Source organism: Arvicanthis niloticus, chromosome 2, assembly GCF_011762505.2.
Source record: "Arvicanthis niloticus isolate mArvNil1 chromosome 2, mArvNil1.pat.X, whole genome shotgun sequence".
Taxonomy (NCBI): domain Eukaryota; kingdom Metazoa; phylum Chordata; class Mammalia; order Rodentia; family Muridae; genus Arvicanthis; species Arvicanthis niloticus.
The window spans coordinates 59,909,240-59,926,551 of NC_047659.1; the positions used below are offsets into that span (position 1 = coordinate 59,909,240).

At 44.6% G+C, this 17,312-nt stretch overlaps 1 non-coding gene across 1 annotated transcript; it reads right to left on the reverse strand.

Annotated features, from left to right (window-relative positions):
* Positions 1-6,547: 6,547 nt before the first annotated feature.
* Positions 6,548-6,687, reverse strand: LOC117704757 (small nucleolar RNA SNORA48). Its single transcript, XR_004606290.1, has one exon. It is a non-coding gene; the product is annotated as a small nucleolar RNA SNORA48 (small nucleolar RNA).
* Between the last annotated feature and the right edge of the window lie 10,625 nt (positions 6,688-17,312).

The window sequence follows — 17,312 nt, forward strand, 5'->3', positions numbered from 1 at the left end:
ATGTATTCCTTCCATTGTCCAAGTCTTCTGTGAAGGTGGTAAAGCAGGTATTCTTACTCCATCACCTAGGGAAGGCACTGGGGGATTAATTAGGCTGGTGTCCAGAGGAAGACAGAGTCAAATGTCAGGATAAAAATCCTTTTCTTTTGAGTCTGGTTCCAGAGTTTCTTCTCACCGATAATGTACTAAATTAAACTTCAATAATGTTGAATTAAATTACTCTAAAGTACCCCTGGAAATAGACTCTTGGAGTCATAATCATGCAGGGTAATTACAAAATAACTTTCTTCTCATTATTTCCCCACTTACATACCTCCAAGGGAAGACACGGTGACAAATGTCAGAGTTGAGACAATTTAGATAATTATTTGGATGTCTGGCTAATGGATTCCTTTTCTCATAGTTACTACAACCTGACTGCTTTTAATATTTGTGTGACAATCAACAAAAAATGGAGACTGTTCATTTCATGTCCCCACATAAGTAACATTTGTTAGTAAAGAATTATAAGGCCAGGGAGATGGTCCAATGGGTAAAGGTGCTTGCTGACAAGCTTGTAACCTGGGTTTGATCATAGAAATCTCTATATAAAAAAAACCCAAGGTTCAGAGGCATAAGTCTGTAATCCCAGTAAGATGTGAGAAAAGAGAGGAATAGCACAAAAGTGCTCAGACCAGCTAACCTGAAGTATGTAGTATAGCAGCTAAAATGATAAGAGCTCTTGTCTCACCAAGGTGGGAAGTGAGAACAATTCTAAAGAGTTGTTCTCTGATCTACACATAGCCACTGTGGTGTGCACAAGCCTACACAGACACCCACCCACCCACCTACATACACACATATACACCCTCACCACATCACCCACATACATATACACACATACACATGTATACACAAACACACAAACACATACACACATGTGTGCACACACATACACATAAGTAAATAAAAAAAACCAATTATTGAGGACCTTCCTCATGCTACTCCATATTCATGGAATGATTTTCTCATTACACCCAATTGTTGAGGGCCTTCCTTATGCTAGTTCATATTTCTAGAGTGATTTTTCTCATTACACCCATCTCATGCCTGCTCTTTTGGGTCTTGGGTTTGATAATATTGATGCAGTATAGTCTCACTCCATAAGAAATAATTTTTAGCCTTCTAATATCCTCAGTTTTATGCACCTAAGGATGTGTTCTAGTTTTCACAGTTCTCACCACTAAAAATTTTCTTAAATGTCCTTTATTAAATTATTTATAATTTAATTAATTACAAAATAAAAATTATTTACAAATAAATAAGTATAACTGTACAGGCCTCATTTCTGTATCTCTGACACCTAGTTCAGTGCCTGGTGTTTTCTCAGTAAATATTTGGTTCTCAATAAGTATTTGGTGATTGAGTCGATGGCTTAAAGATTGGCTTATCCAAGGGTGTCTTAGAAAAGGTGGTCCCTGAACCAGGATGAACATACAGAGGAATCAAAGCTGGAGAGTTCAGTTTGGTGGTGTCTGAAGTAAGGATGGATTAGGCAGAGGGAGGTTAATTCTGAGAACATGAGCATTTTCAGAAACACAACACTGGGCAGGAGAATAAGAACGACAAATACCAAACCCATGGGGCTTAGAGGAAAAACTGGAAGACAAGGCAGGAAGCATGGGTGGCTACAGCTAAGAAGGGAGCTGAAGAGGAGCAACATTCTAAAGCCAGTCCATGGTGGGGCTCCCGGAGAAGAGGCAGGGTCAGCTCCAGTTTTCTGAACCTCTGTGAGGGGCACCTGATTCACACTTAGCTTACTTTTCAAATTATTTTTACTCTGATTGCAGCCGTTGGCAGGTTTCCAAGTGGCAGTGTGATTCTTGTTTTCTGACTGCAATTCTCACCTCTCCAGGTTAGCAGGCACAGGAGTCCTCTGACCTTGCTGGTGGAAGTGGCACCTCTCATTTTAGCACCGTTTGTAAATGTCAGCTGAGATGCTTCACGCTCTCTCCACTGAGTCTTTAGGAATAGTCATGGGATCTGGGGCTGGGAAGATGGTTCAGGGGGTAAAAGTGCTCACTCCGCAAACTTGCGAACACGAGGATCTGAGTTTAGACCCATCCACCCTCTGTCCCCAGTACTCAATGTGGAAGCTGAACATGACAGCTTGCACTTGTCACAGTTATTGGTTTGGGGTGCTTATATTGGGCTCAGCATATCCTAGTTTTTTATACATGGTTCTTTTATTTAATCTTCCCTTGAATCCTATCAGGTCTTTAATATTGGCTCCATCTTACAGGTGAGACAATTGAGACTCAGAGAGGTATGACAGCTTCCCGAAGTCACCATGGAATATATATCATGGAGATGGGTATGCAACTGAGGTAGAGCTTTCTTTGTGCCCATTGAGTAGGTGGGGGGCACTGAGCCATTCAAGGTACTTGATGGAGACTTTGTCACTGTAATAGGCTAATGAATCTCTGGTCCTGTACCTAAATGCTGGAGAGAGACTGAAAAACAAGTTTGTAGTTAATGCAGCTCAGGGTTGCTGGTGGGGGCAAAGAACTTCCACTCAATGGTTTATCTTTTTAAAGGAAAAAGGAGAGTGTTTCTCTTCTGAATATTAAAACAAAATTTAAGCCAGGAGGAGAAAATACTATTTTAAACAAGATTTAGCAAGGCTATTTGTAATTTTCCACCGAGAACAATGTTTTTGTGTTTTATTGAAAATTAAGCGGGGGGGCAGGGGGATATCCTCTGTGACTAGGTTGAGGGATTTCTGGTATTCACCGCAGGGCTGCCTGCTCTCCCTAATAACATCCCAGCTCCTGCCAGGGCAGATGAAGGGCAATCAATGAAGCAGCCAGAGAACAGCGTGAATCAGGAGCAGATGAAAGCTTCCCTCCCAGGCTCTTTTCTGAAAGGAAATGCATCTAGACCACATAAAACAACATCCGAGGAAGCTGTGGACTTGCACTGGTTGAGGCTGCGCCCATCACCTCCCACTCCTTGAGCTCCATTCGGCTAGTCTGACGTCACAGTGAGGACGATGGGGAGGTGAGACACAGTCTGGTTCAGTGATTTCTTCTGTCCCCATCCATCTTCTCTGTTATAGGAAACAGTGGTTTAGAAGCAGGAACCCACTTTGCATGCGGGAGCCTGGTTTCCATCATTCCTGATGTCCTGCATCCTTTGGCCATCCTTACTTCCGTGTGGGGAGGCTTGACAGTCTCATTTCTGTCTCATCTGCTCTGCTCATGCTGTTTGTTTCCTTTAAGCTGCTAGAACTCTGCACCACAGAAAATCAGGTTCATAGCACCACATGACCCACTCCTGGATTTCCCCTTTGCCCTTCATTTCCCCGCTTCTGGTGCTGTTGACTGTGCTCTGCTGCTTCCCCAAGAATAGCTCTCTAATAGGGATACGTAGAGGCCTTTAAGAGGTGATCTCTCAGATGTGGTTTCCTCAGCTTGGTTTTTCAGACCTTTTGAATGGCTCCTGTTAACGGAGCATCTATCCTGTTGGAGTGAAGGCCTTTTGGTAGGGAACTATTTAACCCACAAACCTGTTCTGTTCTGTAGTACCCTGCACTTTTTATCTAGCAGTACTTACTAAACTTGTAAATATTGGCTTGATATTTATTAGTTCTAATATTCTGTGTTTTTGTTTTTGGCAGTACTGGGAGTGTGGACCTATGGCCTCATTTGCACAAGGCAAGCATTCTTCCACTAAAATACAGTATCAATTCTTATTCCCAATCCACTGAAACAACCAAAGGAATAAGAATGAAAACATATATCTACTGCTTTCACAGTGTGTACTAGGCTCTATACATCCAATTGAATCTAAAACCAATGCTATGAAATAGGTGGTATCACTTCTTTGAATTTAAAGGTGAGGCACGAGGAGGTCAGGGTAAGAGCTGTAAACAGTGAGGACAAGTAGAAGGCCAGGGTTGGATATCAGAACAGACTGGATGGGTAGATAGATGGTCCTTCCATTCTCCCTTTCTTTTTTGAGGCAGGGTATCACTATTTAGCACAGAATTTCTTGAATCATGTGATCCTCTTATCAAACTCACTTTCCAATCTTCCCAGGTCTGACCCTCCCACCCTTGTGAACTCCTCCATGCCCCTGAAAAAAACAAACAAACAGAAAAAAAGACCAATTTGTGTTACCCATATATTCACTAGAACATGATCAAATTCCCAGTGGGCAAACCCTTAAAGAAAACTGAGTCCTCTCCAAACACCCACCCCAGCACATCCCCGCCAGAAGCCACGGAAGAATTTTACAGTAGTAAGAACTCTTGGGTCAGCCGCTTGGGCATTTGTCTGTGGCTTGGTCTGAATGTTGGAGAGGGGACTTAAGCCTCATGTGGAGCATAGACAAGGTGGGCTTTAAGCTCTCTTCCAACTGAAAAAGTGTGGGTTGCTTTATAAATCTTAAAGAAACTAATAAAGCCTTTTGCAAACACACAGCAGCCCAGCCTTAGTGTGCTGTTCTTATTAAAAGCAGTCGAGTGGATGTTCATGTTGGAGCAATAAATGCCAACCTCAGTAAGACCTTAAGCCCCCTGGGGATTAGTATCAGTGTTCAATCATCTAGGATTTGTATTAACAACCACTGGTATTTATGGAGTGCTTACTATTTACCAACCAGGCCCGTAAATTCTATGCATGCATAAACTCAATTCTCATAACAAACCTGCACGATCATAATATATTAGTCAGGTAAAGTTACAATGGCAAACTAGTCCAAGTTCTCAGTAGCTTAGCACAATCAAAGGTTCATAGATTCTCTCTCTCTGAGTTTCACATGATGCACCCCAGTCCCCCTCATCTTCCTGTTCCCTCATATCTGCTCCTTGCCCTTGCAACCTCCTCCCCAAAATAATACACACACACACACACACACACACACACACACACACACACACACAAACACACACATATGCATAAACACAAAACCAAAGCATGGAAACATCTCATTATGGAAGCTACAGTACATCACCGTGTGTCCCACAGTGTATCCCTCTGTCCATACGTCTTCACTTGTCACTGTGTGTCCCACAGTGCATCCCTCTGTCCATACATTTTCACTTGTACATATTCATTGCAAAGAGTCATTGGTCTGGTTCAAGATCTCTGGCTTCTGTGACAGGACTTCTCCCAGTTATCCTGTCCTTGCCCTGTCTCTGGAACAGCAGGACTGGCCCTTTCACTTGTCCCAGCTGTTCTCAGATTTTGGGTGGGTCAGTTCAGAGCCCGGGATCTGGGCCTTGGTGGTAGCTGAGCTGGTCAGTTCACTGCCTCTCCCTTATGTTCCCCCAGAAGGGCAAGCTTTTTAGCACTTCTCCAGCTAGGCCACCCAATGGCGACATCAGCAAGAAGCACGGTCAGCTCTCCTGCTCTCACACCATCGGGGCTGGCTCATTTGCACCCATGCCTACAGAGCCAGCTCAGCTATGCTGCCCATTTGAGATGTGGAGTTCACTCCTCTAAGTGCTGCAGCCTGTGAGGGGCTGGGCCTGTTCACCTGAGTACTATAACCAGTGAGGGGTCAGGGCTAGGTCTCCTGTTTTCATGCCTTTGGTGCCAGCAAGGTGGGGAGGACAGTACCTTCATGCTCTTGCCACCTCATGGCAGGTGAGTGGCGGATGAGAAGTGGGGCTCTCTCATACTCTCACTGTTGGGGCCAGCTCACCTGAGCCCTCTCCACTAGGGCCAGCTCTACTGTGCTGTCCAGGTGAGATTCAGGGCCTGCTCTCCCAAGTGCTGCTGCTGGTGAGGGGCAGGGCTAGCTCTCTCAGCTCATGATCCTGTGGGCAACTGTTCTGACTGCTAGACGTGGCGAGGGGTCGGGGAGGGGCATCACTTGTGTTCCTGTGCCATCCCACGGCAGATGAATCGTGGGGTCAGCTGTCTCACATTCAACGCCCTCTGGGTGGCTCACATCTTCCCACCATCAGGGCCATCCACTGTGCTGTCTGGGTGAGAGATGGGGTCATCTCTCCAGAGAGCTGCATCTAGTGAGGGGTGGGGCCAGTTATGCACAGCCCCTGGACCTCCAGGTGGTTCCACCAAGGACATTCCCATGTTCTCTAGTGGTAATGCCAACCTTGGACATCAAAACTGACCCATGCCACTGTGTGTGTAGCCACAAATTCAGACATGGCCCTCAGGGGCTTCATCTTGGGCAGGGATCTCACCATTGTCTCAGGTGACAAGGCTGGCCATTCACAACAGGCTGCTCCTCTCCACCCTGGAGTCTTCAGTTCCATCTTTCTTCATAATGCTGGAGCCGCTCTACTTCTCTTTCTCTCCCATCTGACTACCACATCCTCACATATGGTGGTGGCTCAGCTGCAGGCTGACTATGTGGCTATGGGACCCCAGGTGACATCCTCCGTCCACACTGGGTGGCGTGATGGCAAGCAGATGTCTATGGCCCACTTGTGCCGTGCCTTGGAGGGTATGTCTGTGGGAGGCATGGCGGTTCTCAGGTCTTTGTCTTCCTCCTTTCAAGCTGTGCTGCTTGGATTTAATTTGATTTGATTTGATTTTTATGCATCCTAGGCATAAAACAGCTTTGGTCACCAAGCCAGGCATCCAGCTAGAGTGAACAAAGGACGACCGTCTGCTCTGCTCCTGATTGATATAAGAACAACACCAACAGGGTGTCTCTTTGCCCATTGCTGGAGGACAAAGCTTTTTTCTTTTCTTTCTTTCTTTCTTTTTTTTAAAGTGCAAAATGGTTGGGTTTTTTATTTATTCATTTTTAACCCTTTCTGCCTGAAATATGAGAAAGATAATGGCAGAAGGTCCTGGTTGGAGCACAGGGCTCGTATGTGATAGCCCAATGGGAACAGAGAGCTTGCCATAAAGTAAGTGTTGAATAAAAGGTAATTGTAACGGTAATGATGCTCATGGAAGCCGTGGGCAACTTTCCTAACTTCTAGACGTGGTAAGGAGGTGGGAGATGCCCACCTCTGCCTTAGAAATGATAGGCAGGAGCCCAGATGTGGGATGGGTCAAGAAGGAGGATTTTACACCATTATACCAGCTAAACTCTTTGTGCTCAGATTTCTTCATGCCTCTATCAAGAAGTTCAGTTTAAAACCGGGCGGTGGTGGCGCACACCTTTAATCCCAGCACTTGGGAGGCAGAGGCAGGTGGATTTCTGAGTTCGAGGCCAGCCTGGTCTACAGAGTGAGTTCCAGGACAGCCAGGGCTACACAGAGAAACCCTGACTCAAAAAACAAAAACAAAAAAGAAGTTCAGTTTAGAATAAATTGTGAGGTCTTTGTCAACAGCATGCATTCCAGTCTCTTCATTGAGGTCAATGTAGCTTGGCATTCTGGTTCTTCCTTTAGATCATTTATCCATATCTTTACATGTCTGTCTGTCTAGCTGTGCTGGGGCTGGAAACATTTCCAAGTCCTTGACTCCTGGCCACCTTTTCTGGCCTTTGCCAGAGCTTGGAGCTGTGTGATTTAGTAGGGTGTGTGCTGTCTCATCGGCTTTCTCTGAACGTAAGCATCTGTCAGACAGCCTCTTCAGTTCATGTGCCTTGTGTCATCTGTTAAGACAGGTAGCCTTTACTTACTAGTTTTCATGCATTCAAGTTAAGTCTTCCTTCCCTTCTCCACACTACCTGGGTCTGTATGGACGAAGGATATGAGAGATGGGGAAGGCATGCATATTTATTCAGAAACAATTTTACAGAAGGATTGCAGACTTCTTCTGTGGTCAGACTGACTCTGCTGTTTCTTGATAAGTGATACTGGCCAAATTACTCATATTTCAGTTTTCTTATCTGTAAAGTGGGGATAATAAAATTACTGAATTCAGAGGATCAAGAGGATTAAATGAAACAATCCTCATAGACTGAGAAGAGCAGTAGCCATTATTTTAGGTATAACAACAAAACCACTTATCATCATTATCCCAACCCAAATCAGTCACTGAAATGTCTGATTTCACCCTACTGTGCATCACCAAGGATCCCTTTGATGCAAAGCTTGGAAAGAGTGACTGATTTTTCTCTGCATTCTCATATATCTGCAGAAGGGTACTTTTAAAGAGGCATTACTGAAAAACATAGCAGGTGGCCAGATGGTAATGACTGAAAACAAGGTCCCTTCTGTGTAGAAGAACAACTGAGTGGCATTCGGGTATATAATAGATAAAATGCACATAGACATCATATGTGATCCAAGTGGAAGGAGAGCAACCTGGACTCTTGCCAGAAGGTGTGAGATTAGGGAAGAGAGCAGAACCAGACGATTGAAGGATGTTTTGCTTCCCAACTGTCACATCTGGGAGTTTAGCATCCTAGCCGTCACATCTGGGAGTTTAGCATTATCTTTTTCTTCCAAGACTGTCCTTCAGAGGACAGAGAGGAGGAGGACACCTTCTGATATATTCTTGTGATTTACTCTCCTAAGGGTATCACCCATTGTTTACTGAATCACAGCCATTACAGAAAATATCATAATGACTCTGGTCCCTGTGAAAAAGGACATTGTCTTGGTGCTGGCACTTTTTACTGGAGAACACTTTATTTCTACTTTTTCCTGAGAAGATAAGGTAGAGCTAGTGGTATGGTTTTCATTTCTCAATTGCTTAGAAATCATTCTTTTCCCAGAATTGTCCTCCAGATCTTCATGGTAAGTTAATCTTCTGGTGTCTGTGTCTGGCTCGATGGATGAGCAATTTCTAGTGTTTCTCTTCTGTTTCTGAGGAACACAATGAAGAACTGCTGCCTTCCTTTCCCAAAAGTGGGCACATATTTAAATCCAACAGATACTTCTGTAGGGCTTTCAACACTAAACCTGTGCCTGGAGGTGTGGGCACAGTTAGAGAGATAGTGGAAGACTGAATTGGAGTTATGGACAAGCACAGGCTTGGTTTTAACCACCGAGGCTGCTTCTACTTTGACTCTCAATCCAGATAATACATAAGTATGAGAGGTGCTGAGGGGAAGGGTGGAGGAGAGGCTATCACAGAGTGCAGATCTCTCCAGAACCTAGTGTTTAGATCCTTGCTTGAATTGGTCCATAAATTCCAACATTTTAGCACCCAGATCTGACCCCTTATAACGATTCTTGCTCCCAAAATGGCTTCTAGATCTTTTGTTGGAAGATGGACTTTGATTTGGGAATCAGGAAATCAAGTCTCCACGGTAGAGCCTGTGGGAGAGGGGCTTAGAACTGGGGTTTACCTGGCTTCAGGCTATCTCAGCTTAGGTCACCTGAGTTCAAGTCCTCTTGTCCTACTTTGTGAAGGCCACCAAGCTGTGATTAGAAAATGGGAAGAACCTGCACAAGACACAATTTCAGTTGATACCAGGAAACACTGGTCAGCAGACTGAAAGCCAATACTGAAAGAAGGATTACCAGAAGGAACTGTATGTCTTAATCACATGATAATACAAGCATGAGCTCAGAGGTGCCACACAGAACCTTCCAGTAAATAGGGAGAAACATATTTCTTTCCCTTTAAGCACCCAATTCATGGCTTCTGCTCATAAAATGCTGGCTTCAGTCAAAGGATTTGACTTCAGTTAGATTTAGTGTTGGGAAAGGTAATATTTAGCCCACTATCCATTGTCCAGGCATCTATTTACAGGAGAAAAGAAAGATAACCATGGCTTCTTTATGGCATTCACAAACATTTCTTTCATCACCTAAATCATCCTGGACTCTCTTACCAGTCTGAGTCATGCTGCTAATAGAATTGGAGGGGCGAAATGATCCAATCCAGGTTCTGCAGGAATTTCTCATGGGGATTTTTCAAGGCTGGCAGTGAGCTGACCATGTCTAGCCGGGGATCCAGAGCATTTCAAGCATGTCTTCCCATGTGGCATTATCTACGCCTTCTCTTTTCTGTTTCCGTTATTTGTGGTTTGGCCAGCTGAGCTCAAGGGAAGACCCTGTAACCTTTTTCAGCAAAGATTTACCTGAGCTGAGGCCACTGTCTTTAAGACGGAACCCTTCTAAAAGAGCCAATCTTAGCCCCAGCTACCAATTCCTGTTAATTCTGTTTATATTTGAGTCTCCAGACTACTACTAAGAGAAGAGAGTAGATATTTGAGAGGTCATCCATGAGGAACCTGTCCACAAAGTGGGCAGTTAGCATCCTGTCTCTGGAGAATTGGTACTTAAAGTAGTGGCGAATTAGTTAAACCACTTGCTTTGGCTCCCAGAGGTTCACACACATGATGCATCCACCCAAGAGCTCGGGATTCTTGAATGGAAGACACACACACACACACACACACACACACACACACACACACACACACCCCACATATGCCAGTTAATTTTGCTATGCTCTGACTACCTCAATGACTGGGCACTTCTAAACATCCCTGTGGCTAGCAAACACTCCCCTCTAGCATTCATGAGTTAACATCTTTTAAAATCTGTATATCACCTCTGCTACCCCAGACTCAATCAGGGAAGTGGCTCCTAGGCCAGTTTCCCAGATTCTTACTTGCTGTTGGGCCTTTAACTTTCAATCTTTCATCATCATAGTGTTTCTCCTTCTCTTCCCCCCTCTCTCTTGGTCCCTTGCCCGTGTAATCTAAAAGTTTCTCCCAGTCTCTCTGCCCAGCCATGGCTCTACAGCAATTCTTTATTACCAATTGAAGCCAGCTGAGGGTAGGGACCCTCAGGTCTGAAAGTGCCACTTTTGGAAGCTGAATAAGACAAAGCATTAGAACCAATTCCCAACAGCTTAATGCTTAGACTTAACTGATTTTTGAACCCAGAGGTTATATAGAACTGGAAGTGGAACTCCTGATGTGTTACAAAGATGTGTATATGTGTAATGCAACTCCCTGAACTTCTTAGATCCTGGTTAATGAGGCAGAAAGGTATGGGCAGTATGACTGAAGGAGGAGGAGAGATACACACACATACCACATACACACACACACACATGGTGGGGGTTTCTTCATTGCTTTATATGTCCCTTGGTGGCTTAGTGTTGTAAATAATTAGGAGATATTAGAGGTAACTAAATTATAGACTCAGATTGTTACTCATATCATACCTCTGTCTTTTAATACCAAACCTATGAGCAAAGGAACAAGTCAAATCTCAGCACACCATTTATTAAAGAGAATTTAAAAGCTATTATTATTGTTGTTTTTTAAAATGATTTCATAGGTTAACATGAGAATAACTTAAGGAATATGAAAGTTAGCTTGCTAAAGTCCTGTTTTCTTTCTTCCCCAATCTTTCCATTCATTTCCTTTTCTTGTTTTTTTTTTTTTTTTTTTTTTTTTTTTTTTTTTTTTCTTCGTTGCAATCAGAGATTCAGGACGAAGGGTTTGCTTTCTGAGATGCTTGGCTAACAATGTTTCTTCTCTAGTCTTTTGAGATATGAACTTGCTCTGAAAATTCATTTGCTAATTGGCTTTCCTGGAGTTGATTTGACTCTTTCCAGAGCTCCTATCTCACCTACCTTCCTCTTGGGCATGACAAAACTAAGACCTTATAGTCTTATTCCTCTTCTAGGGAGTTGCAGTGAGGGGGACAGACGCTGGTGTCCTGCAGGTGTTGACTGAGCCCAGGGAACTCCCATCCCGCGCACTCAGGCATTGACACTACTCCTGCAGGATAGCTTGGATCTCCCTTCTCTTTCCTTCCTCCACGATGTGCCTCCTCCCCCCACCCCCCACCCCCCCCAATCTAGGAGGAACTGAAGCAGGGCACTTGAAAAGCTTTTCAGAAGGCCCCATTAGTGAATTCCTATGTTTTCTCACTGGAACAGTTGGGACCTTCTGATCTCCATATGCAAAGAGGCTGGTAACACTAAATCAGCAGCTCTCAGGTCAGTAAAAATAGATCAGTTGCTCCCTCCCTCCCTCTCTCTCTGACTCCCTCCCTTCTTCCCTTCCTCAGAACTGCTACTGTCTCCATGTTTTTGTTTTGTTTTTGTCTTCCTGTTCCTTGAGCCCATGTCCCTCTCTATGTCCTTCCCTCCTTGCCTTTTTCTTCCCTTCCGCTCTCTTTACCCCCTCCACCCCATGGCCTCCCCGTTTCCTGTTTTTTCCCACATTTCCTTTGTGCCTTCTTGCTCTTGCTGCCTTCCAGATCAGGATGTGGGTGGAACCATGGATGTTGCTCACCAAAGTCTGGAAGCACAACATACTGATATCTGCAGGAATCCAGAGGTGCTTTGGTTACTTGGTTCCTATGTTAGGGCATCAGGAAGGCAGGAAAGCTCATGGCTTTGCTAGGGGCTGACCTTGGGCAGGCAATTCTACCCACAGAAAGATCAACATTAGATGGTTGCTAGGAACATATGAAGTAATGCGGATGTCTATTTCAGAGAAATTGAATTGGCCAACAATTACCAGCCATTATTCTCAAAGATAACTACAGTATAGTCCCAAGGCAAGGCCCAGGCATAGATGAGTGAACAGGCTTGGAGCTGTCTGGGAAATGCTATTTTAATTGATTGCGTATGACAACCAGAGATGACAGGTTTGGGGGGAGGGTGCTACTGGGTAAACACAAACTCCTGGCTCTGTATTTTCATAGCTGTATAGCTCAGGTCTTATCAAAGGCATTTCCAGACCTCAGGGTCTCCATCTGCAAACTGTCATGGAGAAGTACTGACTTGATAGTACAGGCTTGAGGCTTCCCTGCAGTGATCACACACAAGGTGGAGCACAGAGGCCCACTGCATCAACAATGTATAGTTTTGTGCTGTGTGATGGTCCTGTAGAAAGCATCTGTCACTAGAACAGTGTTTCCCACTCTTTCTTATTATTATCTTGCAGGCTCATTTCTCCACACTTCTCCTCAGTCTCCTCCACTCCATGGATTATGTTTTTTTATTACATTATTTATTTTCTGTGCATATGAGACGTGTGTGTGTGTATGTATGCCATAGTATATGGAGAACAACCTTGGTTATCTCCTTCTACCATGTGGGGTTTGGTATCAAATTCAAATCACCAGGCTTGACCTGTGCTTTATTTTCTGTGCTTTTGATATAAAATGAATAAGATAATTTATCCATCAAGAACTGGCTGTCCCTTTGGGGACAATCGTGTCCACTGAGAACAATAGTCCACACTAATGTTCTCTCTCTCTCTCTCTCTCTCTCTTCTCTCTCTCTCTCCTCTCTCTTCTCTCTCTCTCCCTTCCTCCCTCCCTTCCTTCCTTCCTTCCTTCCTTCCTTCCTTCCTTCCTTCCTTCCTTTCTCTTTTTCTTTCTTTCCTTCCTTCTTTCCTGCCTCTCTCCCTCCTTCCCTTTTTCCTTACTCCCTCACCTTTCTCTTTCTTTTCTTTCCATTTTCTTTGTTAGTGTGGAACAAAGAATCTCCCTAAGCCCTGAGCAGAGCTGGTTTAATGGGGTTCAGATATCATGGTGCATCTGTGACAGGGTGACTCAGTACCATTGCTCTGGCTATGTCCTATTTGCTTTGATTCTTTAGCTGACGAATTCAAATCTGGCTTCATTGGGGGGGGGGCTGATTAAAATAAATTTATTTATATTTATTTATTCATGAGAAAGACCATGAAGTTGGGGGGGGGGGATCTAAGAGGTGATTGGAGAAGGAAAAGAACATGATCCTAACTAATAAAATTATCAAAGAACAAATAAAAATAAAAAGTTCAATGTTCTCAAAAAAAGAGAAATACTGTAATTTTCAGGGTTTTATTTGAGGTAACATTAATAGGGCATAGGGACTACAGAATCCTTTGGGAAGATCTTTTTCTGGTTAGGAGCAAGGCTAATCCTTGTATGGTAATGATGGTCAGTAACATTTCTTTCTTTCCCTGGACTAAGGAATTCTGTTTACATTGCAAGCCTCTGAGGCAGATACCATCCTCACCTCTGCTCTACAGTCAGTAAGGCTTAGGGTATTTAAATAACTTCTTTACAGTTGTGTAGGCAGTGAGTACATTGTCTGGAATTGGAACTCAGGGCTCTAGACTCACATTGAAGTAGACTGCCTCCTAACAGTAACACAAGAGAAGCTCTTTTAAATGTCAGAACTATAGTACTATCATATGACCCAGCTATAACTCTCCCGAGCACACACCCAAAGAACTCTGTTTCCTAACACAGAGATACTGTCATCTCTGTATTTACTGTTGCTCTATTCACAGTATTGGGAAAAGGAAAGCAGTGGATGGGTGAGTAGTCAAAATAGCGTACGTATACATCATGGAATTTTATTTTAGCTGTAAAGAAAAATGGAATCATGAAATTTGCCGAGAAATGGGTGGATCTGGAAAGTATAATATTAATCAAGGCAGTTCAGACTCATAGAGACAAAATCAAATATTGTCTCTCATATGCAGATCCTGGCTGTGTTGCTTGTGTATATGTATGGCAGTGGTGTGAGTACAGGTGTAGGCTATGGATCTGGAAGGAGACAATGAGAGCAGAAAAATGGGGTTGGGCAATGAGGGAAGGCAGCGGAACACAGGTGACATGAAAACAGAAAAGAGCAAGCCTTATGCATGGGAGAGCGTAAGAAGGGGTCAGGAGGACGAGAGAGAAGAAAGATGGAGGAGAACCGACACACAAAATGTTGCTTGAAAATGCTGCAATGAAACCTAGTATTGTGCATGCTAATTAAAGCCTAAGGACTAGCAAGCTGAGTCAGCAAGTAAAGGGGCTCACCATGTAAGCCTGATAACTCCTGTAGAGCAGGAAGGAGAAACATGACTCCACAAAGTCACCCTTGTTCTCCACAAGCACGCTGTGGCACATGTGACACCCCCACTCCTCCACAAATCATGTTTCTATGTAATAAGAAATTAAAACAAGTCAAATCGAAAAGAAAGTCCCCATTGGTTAAACTAAAGCAAATGCCTGTGGTGGCATGGCTGATGTGTTGTGGGAAATCAGAGCCTGGAAGGGAAAGACTGGCATTGGGAAGGCCCGGAAGGATGCCAGGATGGGGCAGAGGGACATAGGGTCAGGGGAGAGGTGACAGCCTGAGAAAAGACACACAATTGGGAAATGTCAGAAATCTTCCTTAGAGTCAGAAGGTCACAGAGGGCCTCCTGCGGGGCAGTGCTACCAATAAACTAAACTGTGCCCTGGTTTGTGGCACAATCATAACAATTAGCAGCGAGGGCTCGATGGATGGCTGTAAATGGACATTTGAATGGCTGGTGGCCACTTTGATTCCAGAGTCTGTCAGTGTTGGGGTTGTGGACAATCTAGAAAAAATGAGTCCATTTCAAAGGCTGACTTGTGCATCATTAGATGTGAGTATTTAGTACCATTTCTGCCTTCTTTCTACCCATGGGGAAGGACTCAAAATGTGTCCTGGCATTGCTAGATGACTCCTGAGTGGTGCCAAACCAGCCTTGCTAATGAACAAAATGGGGAAGCAGGAAAGTCAGCTTCTCACTCTCCTGAGTTAACGTCATGTGACTTTTGGCAAAATATTTCCTGCCTCCAAGCCTGGGTTTTCTTGTTCAAAATGTGAGGCAGCCATAGGCTCCCTCACTCAGGAAGCTGAGGCACAAGGATTATGAGTTTAAGACCAGTCTGTGCTGTATACTGAGATATATCTTTAAAGAAAAGTGGCCAGGCTACAGTTGGTTGGATAAAGGTCCCTAAGGACCTTTTAAATTTAGCTACTCAGCATTGGCTCCAGAAGTGTAGCCATCACCTCCTGCTGCCTGTTGCTCCTGCATTATGCAGTGAGGATGACACCCATACCTCCTGCTGGGAAAGCTGGCAGCAGCTGGCTCTGTGCTGAGCCCAGGGCTAATCTACTGCCTTCCAGAGCAGGTGTGTGAAGGGTCCTTGGTGTCACTTTGCACAGCAACACCCAGGTGACATCTTTAATTATAGTCATGGAGAGTAGAGCTCGGGAGGTGGCAATGAGCAGTTCTTGGGTGTGAGAAAGTGATTAACACCAGGACTTCGGCCAAGTGGAGCCACTGAAGTCATTTCCTGAGGTCCCAGTGGAAAGTTTGGCCTTCCTATTTCCTTAGAGGACTCCGTTCTCGGCTCCCTTTGTCTTGGGGACAAAGCAGATGTTCTAGAGAAGGGGATGGTTGTTGTTGGCAAGAGCAACAAGTAGGGTTGCTGCTACTTTGCTGTGTGGGAAAAGAGGGACTGCTGGGGTAGACTTTGCTATTTTGCAAAAAAGAATTAGAAACTATGAGGGTGATGGAGAGCAGAGTGGGAGTTCATAGGGACCTCTGTGATACACTCCTGTCTGTCATACACCACTCTTTGAGGCAGGTATTCTTAAGCTTGGTTTTACAGATGAGCATTAGAGTGAGGAAAGCCATTCGCTTGGTGATGTCTGTCTCTTAGTCTGTCTCAACAGTCAGAGGGAGGATGGGGTAGATTCCAAATTCTATGCTCTGATTTGTTTGTGAAGTCAGGGTTTGATTCTAAGAAATCCTTCTTCTGATTCTGAAGTCTGACACTCTGTCCTCCAGCCTGTCCATCAGAGCCTGGAATGCAAGCTCTGAGGTTTTGCTGTCTTGTTTTCTCTTGTTTTGCTTGTCTTGTTTTGCTGTCTTCTCTATCCAGAAGTAGGAGGAAACAATAGTGCTCTCTTCTCTCTCTCTCTCTCTCTCTCTCTCTCTCTCTCTCTCTCTCTCTCTCTCTCTCTCTCTCTCCCCTCTCTTTGTGTGTGTCTGTTTCTGTGTCTGTGTGTCTCTGTGTGTGTGTCTGCGTGTCTTTCTCTGAGTATCTGTGTGTCTGTGTGTAGGAGATAACATGATAAGAAGACAGTGATGGAGAGGATAGTGTAGGATAAGAAGCTGGAGAGCCAAAAGGAAGCAGACACAGGTTAGTGGGGTTGGGGGAAGGGAAGGTGAGATAAGGAATAGAAAGAAGAAAAGGGTTTTGGGAGCTGGAAGCTGGGTAATGGAGAAGAGGAACATAGGGTAGATAAAGGGAAGAGGCTTAGGCATTAAACAGAGATGTAGATAAGAAGACAGTGGGAGAGAGACAGACAGACACTCACACACAGATAGACAGAGAGACACATACAGATAGACCAGATAGACACACATAGAGAGGGAGGGGAGAGGGGGGAGAGAGATGAGAGAGAGAGGAGAGACAGGAGAGAGAGGGAGGGGAGAGAGAGGGGAGAGAGGGGAGAGAGAGGGAAGAGAGGGGAAAGAGATAGGGAAGAGAGAGGAGAGGAGAGAGAGGGGAAAGAGGGGAAAGACAGGGAAGAGATGGGAGAGAGAGGGAAGAGAGAGTGGGGAGAGAGAGTGGGAGAGAGGGGAGAGGATAAGATAGGGGGGATAGGAGGAGAGGGGGAGAGAGGAGAAGAAGAGGGATAGGGGGGAGAGAGGAGGAGAAGAGGGACAGG